The sequence below is a fragment of the Oryctolagus cuniculus genome, chromosome 12, assembly GCF_051225735.1.
Source record: "Oryctolagus cuniculus isolate XC-2025 breed Fujian yellow rabbit chromosome 12, ASM5122573v1, whole genome shotgun sequence".
Classification (NCBI taxonomy): domain Eukaryota; kingdom Metazoa; phylum Chordata; class Mammalia; order Lagomorpha; family Leporidae; genus Oryctolagus; species Oryctolagus cuniculus.
Window position 1 is genome coordinate 57,664,435 of NC_142878.1, and position 12,769 is coordinate 57,677,203.

The 12,769-nt window shown below is 43.1% G+C and overlaps 1 long non-coding RNA gene across 32 annotated transcripts in view; it reads left to right on the forward strand.

Moving 5' to 3' along the window:
* LOC103351145 (uncharacterized) overlaps positions 1–12,769 on the forward strand; it is a 271,397-nt gene that overhangs the window by 50,714 nt on the left and 207,914 nt on the right. For 6 of the 32 annotated variants that reach the window (XR_016217528.1, XR_016217533.1, XR_016217532.1 and 3 more), the window contains exon 3: positions 5,529–5,572. The exons of the other annotated variants lie outside the window; for them this stretch is intronic. This is a non-coding gene — a long non-coding RNA (uncharacterized LOC103351145). The remainder of the gene's footprint in view (positions 1–5,528; positions 5,573–12,769) is intronic. 32 annotated transcript variants of the gene reach the window in all.

The window sequence follows — 12,769 nt, forward strand, 5'->3', positions numbered from 1 at the left end:
TCCTGCCTGGAGTTCAAATCAAATTTGGGTTGTCACAAGTCTGTGGAACATGCTGCTGACTCAGTGGGCAGAGTCCTGGGATTCTACTAAACATCCCCCGATGTAGTGGGCAGCCTACCGCAGCTAAAGATGATTCAGCCCCAAAAGTCAGCAGTGGCAAAGTTGAGAATCCCTGCCCAAAATGGTATTGAAAAATTATGACCCCTGGCTAGCGCCGTCGCTCACTTGGCTAATCCTCTGCCTGCGGCACTGGCAACCCGGGTTCTAGTCCCGGTCAGATTCTGTCCCGGTTGCTCCTCTTCCAGTCCAGCTCTCTGCTGTGGCCCAGGAAGGCAGTGGAGGATGGCCCAAGTGCTTGGGCCCTGCACCCGCATGGGAGACCAGGAGGAAGCACTTGGCTCCTGGCTTTGGATCAGTGCAGCGTGCCGGCCCCAACGCGCTGGCCATTGTGGCCATTTGGGGAGTGAACCAATGGAAAAGGATGACCTTTCCCTCTGTCTGTCTCTCTCACTGTCTAACTCTGCCTGTCAAAAAAAAAAAAAAAGAAAAATTATGACCCTTTCACATATCTTTAGGTTGATGTATAAATGTGTCACATTGTAAGTTTAAACAGTGACAAAAAATGTATTTCTAGTATAGCATTTATCTGATGTTGTAAAACAGATACATTTAAACATAAAATGGTCACATCATTCTTTTAAATGTATTCAGTGATATTCAAAAACTATAGCAAATTGGGGCTGGCGCCGTGGCTCACTTGGCTAATCTGCGGTGCCGGCATCCCATATGGGTGCCGGGTTCTAGTCCTGGTTGCTCCTCTTCCAGTCCAGCTCTCTGCTGTGGCCCGGGAGGGCAGTGGAGGTTGGCCCAGGTGCTTGGGCCCCTGCACCCATGTGGAAGACCAGGAAGAAGCACCTGGCTCTTGGCTTCGGATCAGCGCAGCCCCGGCTGTTGTGGCCATTTGGGGAGTGAGCCAACGGAAGGAAGACCTTTCTCCCTGTCTCTCTCTCTCTCACTGTCCATAACTCTACCCGTCAAATAAAAAAAAAAAAAACTATAGCAAATTGATACTTAACATCATCCTTTTACAAGATCCATGAACAGGTATCTTTCCACTCCACATCCTCTGTGACTATTAGTCCAATGTGATGTATTTCATATTTATAAGCTTTATTACCCAATAATTTTCTTTGCAACAAAAGAAATACAAAAACTGAAATTAAAAAATAGGTCCTGGGGCCAGCACTGTGGCATAACAAGTAAAGATGCTGCCTGCAGTGCTGGCATCCCATATGGGCACCGATTCAAGTTCTGTTTGCTCTACTGCCGATCCAGCTCTCTGCTATGGCCTGGGAAAGCAGTGTAAGATGGCCCAAGTGCTTGGTCCCCTGCACCCACATGGGGGACCTGGAGGAAGTTCCTGGCTCCTGGCTTCAGATTGGCACATTGCTGGCCGTTGCAGCCACCTGGGGAGTGAACCAGCGAGTGGAAGACCTGTTTCTCTCTCTCTCTGTGCCTCTGCTTCTACCTCTCTGTAACTCTGCTATTCAAATAAGTAAATAAGTAAATCTGTAACTCTGCTATTCAAATAAATAAATAAATAAATCTTTTAAAAAAAAGTCCTGTGAACTTAAGGTTCTAAGTCTTTTTTATTTTTTAAGATTTATTATTTATTTGAAAGGCAGAGTTAACAGAGATGCAGAGGCAGAGAGAGAGGTCTTCCATCCACTAGTTCACTCCCCAGGTGGCCATAACGGCCAGAGCTGCACCAACCAAAGCCAGGAGCCAGGAGTTTCTTCCAGGTCTCCCATGCAGGTACAGGGGCCCAAAGATTTGGGCCATCTTCTACTGCTTTCCGAGCCCATATCAGAGAGCTGGATTGGAAGTAGAACAGCCAGGACTTGAACTGGCATCCATATGGGTTGCCAGTACTGCAGGCAGTGGCTTTACCTGCTATGCCAGTGCTGTCCCCAAAGTTCTAAGTCTTTAGCTCCCAATTTATTTACCCAGTTATGACAGGAGTTCGCCAGTGAATATCCCCAGGACAAGAGGGTACTACAGGGTATTTTAGATTTCTTGCAATTTCTGTCAGTAGGAAATACAGTGAGAACTGCCACTGGGAAGTTGTTCACAAATTTAACATGAGATTTCAATACATTCTTTTGAGGATGTTACATTTTTTGCAAAGCTGTGTTTTGGCAGTTGCTGTGATTAAAAAGCAAGTCCCTTGTGAAAGTCAGGCTTTGTATTGTTAGGCTCACTCTTCCCTTCTTGTTCAATATTTGTGCCACTGCTTTCCTGGATAAATGACTGAATATGGTAGGGAATTTGGGAAGGGATTAGGAAATTTTGCAATCAGAGCAGCAAATGAGGATGGTGAGCCCAATTCCACTCCCAAGTTTGAAAAGTTGTGTTGTGTGCAACAAGTGCACAGCATCTTATTTGTGACTGTGGCTATTTACAGATGACATAAAAATATTTTTCTTCCACTTTATATCTATTTTTTATTGGCTATTTTGTTGTTAGGACAAACATCGATTAACTTGATTGAATCTAAACACTTAATAAATAGACTCAATAGTTATTTCTTTTGGTCTGATGGCTCTCTGGAAATACTACTGATTCACCAAGGGTGCTGTGAAACAAGCTATGAAAACATTTTTGAACCTCCGCTGTATGTTCAGAAACAGTCTTCTGGATTCAGATATCACACTGACTTTTTTTTGTTAATTTTTTTTTTTTTTTTGACAGGCAGAGTGGACAGTGAGAGAGAGAGGTGAAAGGTCTTCCTTTGCCGTTGGTTCACCCTCCAATAGCCGCCACGGCCGGCGCACTGCGCCGATCCGATGGCAGGAGCCAGGTGCTTCTCCTGGTCTCCCATGTGGGTGCAGGGCCCAAGGACTTGGGCCATCCTCCACTGCACTCCTGGGCTACAGCAGAGGGCTGGCCTGGAAGAGGGGCAACCGGGACAGAATCCGGCGCCCTGAGCGGGACTAGAACCCCGTGTGCTGGTGCCGCTAGGTGGAGGATTAGCCTAGTGAGCCGTGGCGCCGGCCCAGATACCACACTGACTTTTAGTATTGTTAACTAAACATTTTGAGAAGCAATAGGCCCCAACATGTGACAAAAACAAAAAACAAAAAAACGAAAAAACAAACACACAACCTCAAAATGAAGTCACCTATGCTGAAGTTGTTGCAGGTCACCAAACTGAAACTAAGCTGTTTATCTGACCTTCTACAAACCATAAGAGATAGCAGCTACACTTCCCAAACAGACCATTTCAATAGACCTGATAATGCAGTTTCCTTTTCCTTTCATCTTTATACAAAAGAAATATTCCAAAGTCACTATTAATCAGTTCTTTTTCTCTCTATTTTTACTGTTCTCTCTCCTTGTCTCCACCTTGCAAGAAAAGCAACTTTGAAATGACCAAACTATTTTTGATTCTTGTTGATTTCAGTCCATCTCTATTTATAAAACCAGCTCTTCTTTCTGTTCAGTCTTTGGAATATTTATTCTGTTTTATGGAATGAAGTGTTGTTCCATTGTAGAATCACAAAATCAAGCAAACTAAGATCTTTGAATTCAATTTTTATAATTTTGTATTTGACAGTGCAATACACCAAAAATATAATTATGTTATAAATTTTAATCATTATTAAAGTAAAAAGTAAATACTTTCAGAAACACATCTTTAATACATGGTCCCCTTGCAATAAGTCATATCTGTGCATGAATATTTTTATACCCATGAATGAATATCAAAAATGAATGTAAAATTATATTCCTCTTTCTATTTTGTTACATATAACTGAACAATCCTATTCACATAAATATGTGAAGAGTTTTGTTATAGCAGGGTCACTTCATTCTTGAGAAGGTACCTAATGGAGCTGATGATTCTTTGTAGTGCTGTATCATCAAAAATTACTTCCAATGAATCCATCAGCTCCATTAGGTATCCTTTCAATTTTGTTGAAAGCAAAGAATCAGAAACCATTAGATTTCCAACAGAACATATGACCTGGTTATGACAGTGATTCACTTTCTCATCTTCAAAATTTCTGATTGTCCCTTTGTTTGGTGCCCTGGAGGCTGGCAACTTGGGGCAATGTTTGGGAAGGGAGAGAAGTCGCTGTGCTTTCACGTTGTGGATTAGAGGAAGGGCTAGTTTGGAAGAGTCCTGGGAAGAGACTGCAGTCAACACTGTTTATTAAGATCTATTTTAGGAAACTGCATATGGAAATCAGTCTGCTTAAAACTAACTGCATCTGTATAATCCTTGGAAAGCCTCTCTATAAACCTTGGAGCACTGGACCCCAGTGGGAAGATCACTACCTGATCCAAGACTGGGATGAAAGGGAATCCTAACCCACACCCACTTGGGCCATGTGACTGAGGGACAAAAATTTGTTTGCTTGCTCCTTCCTTTTCCTCTTTCTTTGCCCTGGGTCACAGCTGAATATGATCTTGAAAGTCAGACTCCAGGGGCCATCCTTACAGCTTAGCAGATAACACTGCTGCCTGTAACACCAGCGTCCCACATGGCTGCTGGTTCATGCCCTTGCTGCTCTACTTCCATCCAGCTCCCTGCTAATGGCCTGGGACAAGCAACAGAAGGTACTTGGGCCCCTGCCACCCATGTGGGAGACCCAAATGAAGCTCCTGGCTTCAGCCTGGCCCAGCACTGGCCATTTCAACCAGTGAATGGAATGATGAAATCAATCTCTCTCTCTCTCTCTTTCTCTCTTTCTCTCTCTTTCAAATAAATATATAACCATTTTTAAAAAAATAAAGTCAGACTCTAGAGTTTAAATCCCAGTTTCCCTACTAAGCAGTTTTCTAGATTTGTACAAGTTACTTAATGTTGTACTTCAGTTTACTAATGGGTAAAATGTAATAATAGTATTTGTCTCATAGAGTGGATAGCAGAGTCAAATGAATCCAAGTATATTAAGTTCTCAGAAGAGTACTTGATGTGTGACAAGCACTCAATTGTTGTAAACTCTTAAGAGGTTCAACTGTTCCCTTTGATATCTCCATCCTGGGAGCTATTTAGCAGGACCAGGGTGGCATCTAAGAGAAAAGGAGCCTTCATGGCCAAGTCCTGTCTGAGGTCCTTGGAATGAGAAATTAAGAGATTAAAAGAAAGATTAATAAACCTAGGAAGAAGGAATCAAAGAACTAGCCACAGCAGCTTCCTCTGTTCTAGGCAAAACTGCTAATCTATAATAAACAAGGGGAATTTGCTTGAGTTGAAAGAACTTCAAATAAACTGAGAAGGCTACCCGGGTTCCTCCATTAAGATGACAAGATTGGAGCTAAAGCTGCAGGTTCATGTTTCTTCTCTTTGTTCTCCAGCATAAGCACATTTCCACTCCTTATCATACTACAATTCTTTATTGAGTCAACATAGCACCCTGTTTGGGTTTTGTTTCTTTTTTCTTAGAATAGTTTGCTTTTGGCTTCTGCCTAGTTAATACTCAGCATTTATGTAAAGTTTGCACTTGTTTGGTCTCTTGCAGTGGGACGCTGGGGAGGGCCCAAGAGATAACCTTGGTGCCAGAAGGTGAGTTAAATGGGGAGTCAATAGAATTATGTTATTTGCACTGAAGATTCCAATGGGGAAGGATTTCTGAAGACAGACATCTCCAAATTGGGGACAAACATTGTATTGTCAGGCTCACTCTTCCCTTCTTGTTCAGTATTTGTGCCACTGCTTTCCTGGATAAATGACTAAATATGGTGGGGAAATTGGGAAGGGATTAGTAAATTCTGCAATCAGAGAAGGGCTTTCAGAGTATACAAACTTCAGTCAAAACACTTCTGTTGGACATGGTGGGAGATACTCATACTCTGCTTTCATAACAGCAGGAATCAGAAGAAAAAAAGATTATAAGCTTAACCTATGGTTGTCTTCCTTGTGTTACTCCAGGACCCCAAGATGCCATGTTAATTAAAAGTAGGAGACTATTCCCAAAGCAGTCACAGTTTAGAGAGGGAAAGGTGTGAGGTGACAACTTTGGTGGGTAATGAGATAACAGTCAAGGATTTGGAAATCTTGTCTTTGGTTCTCTTGAATGGTCGTCAATATACTCCAATCAAAGACCATCAAGAACACACTTATTGAACAACTTAGGTTTATAACTCATTGCAGTGAGGAACAATGCACACTAATGAGAGCCTAAGGGCATCTAGTAATAGAGTATTAGAAGGAACCCAGTATAATCTTTGGACTTTGGCTAGATGATTCAAGGAGTGTTGAGGAAGAATGAGATTCACTCTTTTTTTTTTTTTTTTTGAGATTTATTTATCTACTTGAAAGTCAGTTACAGAGAGACACACACACATACACACACACACAGAGAGAGAGAGAGAGAGAGAGAGAGGTCATCCATCCACTGGTTCACTCCTCAAATGGCCACAACAGCCAGGGTGGACCAGGCTGAAGGCAGGAGCCAGAGCTTCTTCCAGCTCTCCCATGTGGATGCAGGGTCGCAAGCACTTAGGCCAACTTCTGCTTCCCTAGGCTCATTAGCAGGGAGTGGATTGGAAGTGGAGCAGTTAGGACTCAAACCAGCACTCATATGGGATGCTGGCACTCTGCAGGCGGTGACTTTACCCACTATGCCACAGCACCAGATTCACTCTAGATTGAATGCTGTCAGTAGGAATAATTCTATGACTGAGTATCTAAAAAATTTTTATATACAGGAAGGAGAGACACAAATGAGTATAAACATAATTGGTAAAGAACAGTAGTCATTTATTTTTGGTTGAGAAAGGGGTGTTTGCTATTTTGTGGTTGGCATGGTGATCTTGTTTTGGTTTGTGCTTTGACAGAATTGCCAAATGACCTTGTTTATAATGAGCTGAGAATAATCTGAAGTTGGTATTCTGTGAGATTGTTTGTATCTATAGAAGAATACCTTAGCTTACCAGTAAGTACCAAGGTAGCTTCTGAGTAGCAGGTTCTACTCTCCCTTGCCCCTCATGGAGAGTTTTAGGCCAGGTTTATCTACTCCTCTGGACTCGGCTGGAAGTTCAGGGTACTGAGAAGGGCCTATTGGATGAATCATGTTGGATTTACCCAGTGCAGTGCAAGGTAGGCACCAGACAATTAACAGATAACTGAAGCAGGCAAGGCACACAGATGACATGCAGAAAGGTTAGTGAGCCAAGACACTTAACGGATCAAGGGAGATTTCATGTGCAACTGAGCAGAGAATGTTTCATAAATTTTCAGTCCATAGCTACTCTGACTTTCTCATTCTGTCCTGTCCCCTCAGAATAACACTCTGGACATCAAAAAAGCATTGTTAGACTTCTGATCCTTTGTTATAGCGAATACTTTTTTTTAAGATTTATTTATTTTAGGACTGGCTCTATGGCATAGTGGGTAAAACTGCCTCCTGGCACCAGTTCTAGTCCTGGCTATTCCATTTATGATCCAGCTCCCTGCTAATGCTCCTGAGAAAAGCAGCAGAGGATGACCCAAGTGCTTGGGCCCTTGTACCTATGTGGGAGACCTGGATGAAACTCCTAGTTCCCTGCTTCAGATTAGCCCAGTCCTGGCCATTGTGGCCATTTGAGGAGTGAACCAGCAGATGGAAAATCTCTCTCTCTCTCTCTCTCTCTCTCTCTCTCTCTTTCTCTCTTTCTCTCTTTCTCTCTTTCTCTCTTTCTCTCTTTCTCTCCCCCTCCCAGGTGCGTTAGCAGGACTTAACCCACTGTGCCACAGTGTCCACCCCCAAAATTCTTATACCCTCAAAGACCCAAATCCTTATTGCTGTCTAGAATATTAGAATTAGAAACCCTCACCTAGATGTTCTTTCTATCAAAATACTGTCAGTTGTTTGACTGTAATATATTTGTGAAAATCTCTGTTAGGGTAAGTGAAAAAGAAATCTCTCCTGTGATTTTAACACATGGGTCCTTGTTCTGCTCTTTGGAATCACATGGTCTTCTATGTCTTCCGTATGACAACTTTAGTGCCTCTTCACAGGTTCCAAGGATATGCTTGGATTGATTCCTGGAGCTGAGTCAAGCCTTGCAGTAGACACCAAGCTCCTCATGGAGTTTTCCTGTCAACAGAGAAACTGACATCCTTTGAGGCAGGGGTGGAAGCCCTGCTAATTTCATTCATGATACAGTGGAAGATATTTCAAAAATATTTTAAAAAATACACTTTTGCTCTAAGATTTTTCTAAACCTGAATAAAAAACAGTGCTTCCTGTTTGTCCCTCTATTGTGCATCAAACCATTCATTTTAGCAGATGCCAAGCTTGGTGTTAGCCTTGGTGCAACTGAGAAAGCCCAAGTGTGCCTGAGCTGCAGGTCTGCTTTGCCCTTGGCTCCTTGCCAAGGGCTTGCCTTAGGAACTGCCAAGCATGCTGTGACTCAGGAAAAGGGAGTGAGGTTGGGGCATGCATGTGTGCTCAGGGCCTGGGATGTCAGGTGTTTTTTTTTTTTTTTAAGATTCATTTTATTTATTTGAAAGACAGAGTTAGACAGAGAGGTAGAGACAGAGAGAGAGAGGTCTTCCATCCTCTGGTTTACTCCCCAGATGGCCGCAACGGCCGGAGCTGCACCGACCCAAAGCCAGGAGTCAGGAGATTCCTCCAGGTCTCCCACATGGGTGCAGGGGCCCAAGGACTTGGACCATCTTCCACTGCTTTCCCAGGTCACAGCAGAGAGCTAGATTGGAAGAGGAGCAGCCGGGACTCAAACCAGCACCCATATGGGATGCTGGCGCTTCAGGCCAGGGTTTTAACCTACTGTGCCACAGCGCTGCCCCATGGGATGTTAGTTTTATCAGTACCTGTACAGATCCAGATAGTACCAATGCTGGAAGCTTAGGTACTACTGATGGGGTAATTTATATTGAACAGAAATTTATTGGCTCACAGTTCTGGAGGCTAGGAAGTCCAAGATCAAGGTGCCAGTGTCTGGCAAGGGTCTTCCTGATGTCATCATTCCATAATGAAAGGACAAAGAGGATCAGAGACACAGCAAAGCCAAACTCATCTTTTTATAAGGAAACCCCACAATAATGCATGAGTCCATTCATGAAGACATCCCTCATGGCTTACTCATCTCTCATAAGGACCCACCTCCCAACACACACATTGGAGATTAAGTTTCCAATACCTATGGTCCATAGCATTGATACATCCAGTTCATACAGAGTGTTTGTTATTTCCATTTAGGACACTGCCAAATCTGAACTGCCTAGTCTTGCTTCACCACACAGACTCGCATTTCTTCATCTTTATCTATTATTATTAGAGGCACTGATAACAGAGAGAGAGAGAGAGATCTACCCTCTGGTTCACTCCCCAAACAGTCTCAATGACCAGGGCTGGGCTGGGCTGAAGCCAGGAGCCAGGAGCTTCTTATGGGTCTCCCACGTGGGTGCAGGGGCCTGGCACTTGAGCCATCCTCTGCTGCTTTCCCAGGCACATCAGTAGGAGCTGGATTGGAAGCTGAGCAATCCGAACAGGAACCTGTGCCTACATGGGATACCTGCATTTCAGGGGCAGCTTTCCCCTATATGCCACAATGTTGGGCCCCAGGCTCTTTCAAAAAAAAGAATCTTAATTAACATTTAAAGTGAATGTATGAGTGACAAGGAGAAATAGCTAGATCCTGAGGTCCCTGAGTGAGTCTTCCCCATCCCTGAGGTTTGTCAGATGCCTCTGCCTCACACTTTTAGCTCCCTTCCTGATGGGAAGCTAGAGGAAAGACTGGTGAGAACTAAAAGATTGCTCACTTGTCTAAAACTGTGCTGACTGTGGAGCAAGTCTGGAGTTCTCTGCAAGGCACTGGGGCAATGCCAAACCAGATGTTGGCTGTTCTACTGGGCAAGTATAGCACAGTAGCTGGGAGTGTCCTGGAGTTACAGCTTGTGGGCTCCTGTTCTTAAAAAAGGAAACACAAAACTATCCCTCCTCATGGCATAGGCATAGATAAGTAAAGATAAGGCTTCTTCAGTCCCAGATGCTCCCTGGACCTCTATAGTATAGTATTTGTTCTCTACACCAACGCACCAACGTGACTGAGCAGGTAGGTGAAGTTGACAGAATCTATACAAATTCAAGTTGATCAAATCTCATTGATTTCACAGATATTCTGAGTGTTTTTGATTCATAGATCTTTTGGAAATTAAATTCAACTTCTTCTCTTCATCAGTGCATCTTCTGCCTTAGTCAAAGCTCTCCATACCTCTCCTTTGTAAAAGAGCAAAAAGCTCCTAACTGACCCTCTACCTACCCAGCTACCTGTCCCTCTCCATTCCTGTTCACTGTCCACATTGTCATCAAGTTTATCTTTCTGGAAAACAACAATTTAGCTGTTCCTGCCTCTTTTGTCTCCATTTGTGAGACAAACTTCAAATTGATGACATGGTCACAAAAGCAAATTTGGATTCCTTCCGTCTCCAACCCCCTTCCTTGTGAACCACTTTGCCCCGTACACCCTTGGATCTAAAACATGGAATTTGTTAATTTCCTATACTCTTTGGAGAAATAACAGGGTTTTTTTGGCTGCTTAGCTTACAAACTCCTTTCTTATTTGGGGGGAATCCCAGGATGTGAGTTTGGGTGGAACAAGGATGTCCCTTGTTCCAAGCAGTTAAAGCATGAGTGTCCCACCTGATTTGGCTACATGAGTGCTCTGACACAACCAGAAAAATTCTGTCTGCTGAGCACAGTGGTAGCAGCACTTAGAGCTCAGTGGTCATTGTTGGCATCTGTGTCCAATCATAGTATGAACTAGACAAGTTGTTCCTGGGGTAGATCTCGGTTCTGGTTTCAACATTTTTACTTCTCTTGATTCCTGCCAATTTACCACTTTTGGTTCCCAAGATTTCTGATGCTCTGAGCTACCATCCATCATTCATGAATTTCTTTTGGGATTAAATTCACTAATATCAGTGTAAAATGTTTGCAACCAAGAATTCTGGGTAGTTCACTTTTCATGATTATGTACCTTTCTACAAGCTTCCCTCCCACTCACCCTACACATACAAAGGTCTTTACCTCCCTCCCTTCTCCAGTAGACAAATCCCACTGGTTTTTCAAGAATTACTTCAAATAATAATTCCTCACTGTAGCCTTTTCCTACTCCTAGGGGAAACTCCCTTTAGCAAGTTCCAATAGTACTTCTTATACCTACAAAAATATGCTGTTGTAATGAACATTTACATGTCTATCTCTCATTAGACTCTCAGTTCTGAGGACCATGGCTTACTCTTCTCTTTGGAATTGAGCTCAGTGCCTGACACATAGATAAGTAGGGATCATTTGCAATTTTGTGGGCTATTCTGTCGCTTCATTCCTTCCTATCTTTTAGGGGAATTATTTACATGATGAGTCTGGTATAAGACAGAGTACATCTCTCACTTCAGAAATGAAAACAACTCAATTTCAAATCCCCAGCTATGCAGCTACAGGTAGGGCATAGGCATGAGACTTGAGTTTGACTAATCAGATGATCATGCCCCAGGGTGCTCTTGACACAAAGCTGCAGGGACAGCTAAGACTCCAGGAAGTCAAGGGTTTGCAAAGCAGCAGTTGGGCAGTGAGGAACACATCAAGGATGGTCTCTAGGCTTCAACAGAGGCAACAGCAGCAGCCATCACAGCTGGTTTTATGGCATGGTTTTGCTTGTGTTCCTGGATGCACCCTAGTCTTCCTTATTCTTTCTTATTTCTGAGCCCTGTCTAGGCTTCTGGATAATTCTGTGAGTGACTCAATATCCTGTCAGTACCTCTTCTGCTTAAATCTGTTTCATGTGTTGGTTACAACCAGAAATCTTTATTTCTATTTAGTTCTCAGTACTATTTGTTGAAAGAGTGTGTGGATAGACAGGGATAGTCCAAGATAAAACTTGTAATGGGAAATGTTGGGTCCTTTTGGTATTCTGCTCCCTTCTTTTTTTTTTTTTTTTTTTTTTTTTTAGATTTATTTATTTGAAAGTCAGAGTTACACAGAGAGGGAAGGAGAGGCAGAGAGAGAGAGAGAGAGAGAGAGGTCTTCCATCTGCTGGTTCACTCTCCAGTTGGCCGCAATGGCTGGAGCTGGGCCAATCCGAAGCCAGGAGCCAGGAGCTTCTTCCGGGTCTTCCCACGCAGGTGCAGGCATCCAAGGACTTGGGCCATTTTCCAGCAGAGAGCTGGATTGGAAGTGGAGCAGCTAGGACTCGAACTGGCGCCCATATGGGAAATTGGCACTGCAGGCAACAGCTACCTGCTAAACCACAGTGCCAGCCCCATCTGCTCCCTTCTTTTGAAATATCCTACCCACTACTCCACTAGCCTCAAAGCAGCCCCTGTCAGAATGTAGTATGGAGGATTAAATCCTGAAATCCTCCTTTAGAGAATGCATAATAAAGAAACTTATAGAAAATTGGTAATATTTGGTGATAGCAAAATATTTCTTTCCTAAGGAATATTTGTTTTTAAGAAGGGACAATTTTAAAATATTTGTTTACTTGAATGTCAGAGTTTCTCTCTCCCTCTTTATCCTTCTCTCTCTGTATCTCTGCCTTTCAAATAAATAAATAAATCTTAAAAAAAAAAGGAACCCTTCTTGTACCCAGCTCAGATTTGCCTCAATCAAATAGCAAATTAAAAATCAGATAAGAATACGAGGATTAGGGGCCGGTGCTGTGGCATAGTAAGTAAAGCTGCCACCTGCAGTGCCGGCATCCCATATGGGCACCAGTTCGAGTCCCGGCTGCTCTACTTCCGATCTAGCTCTCTGCT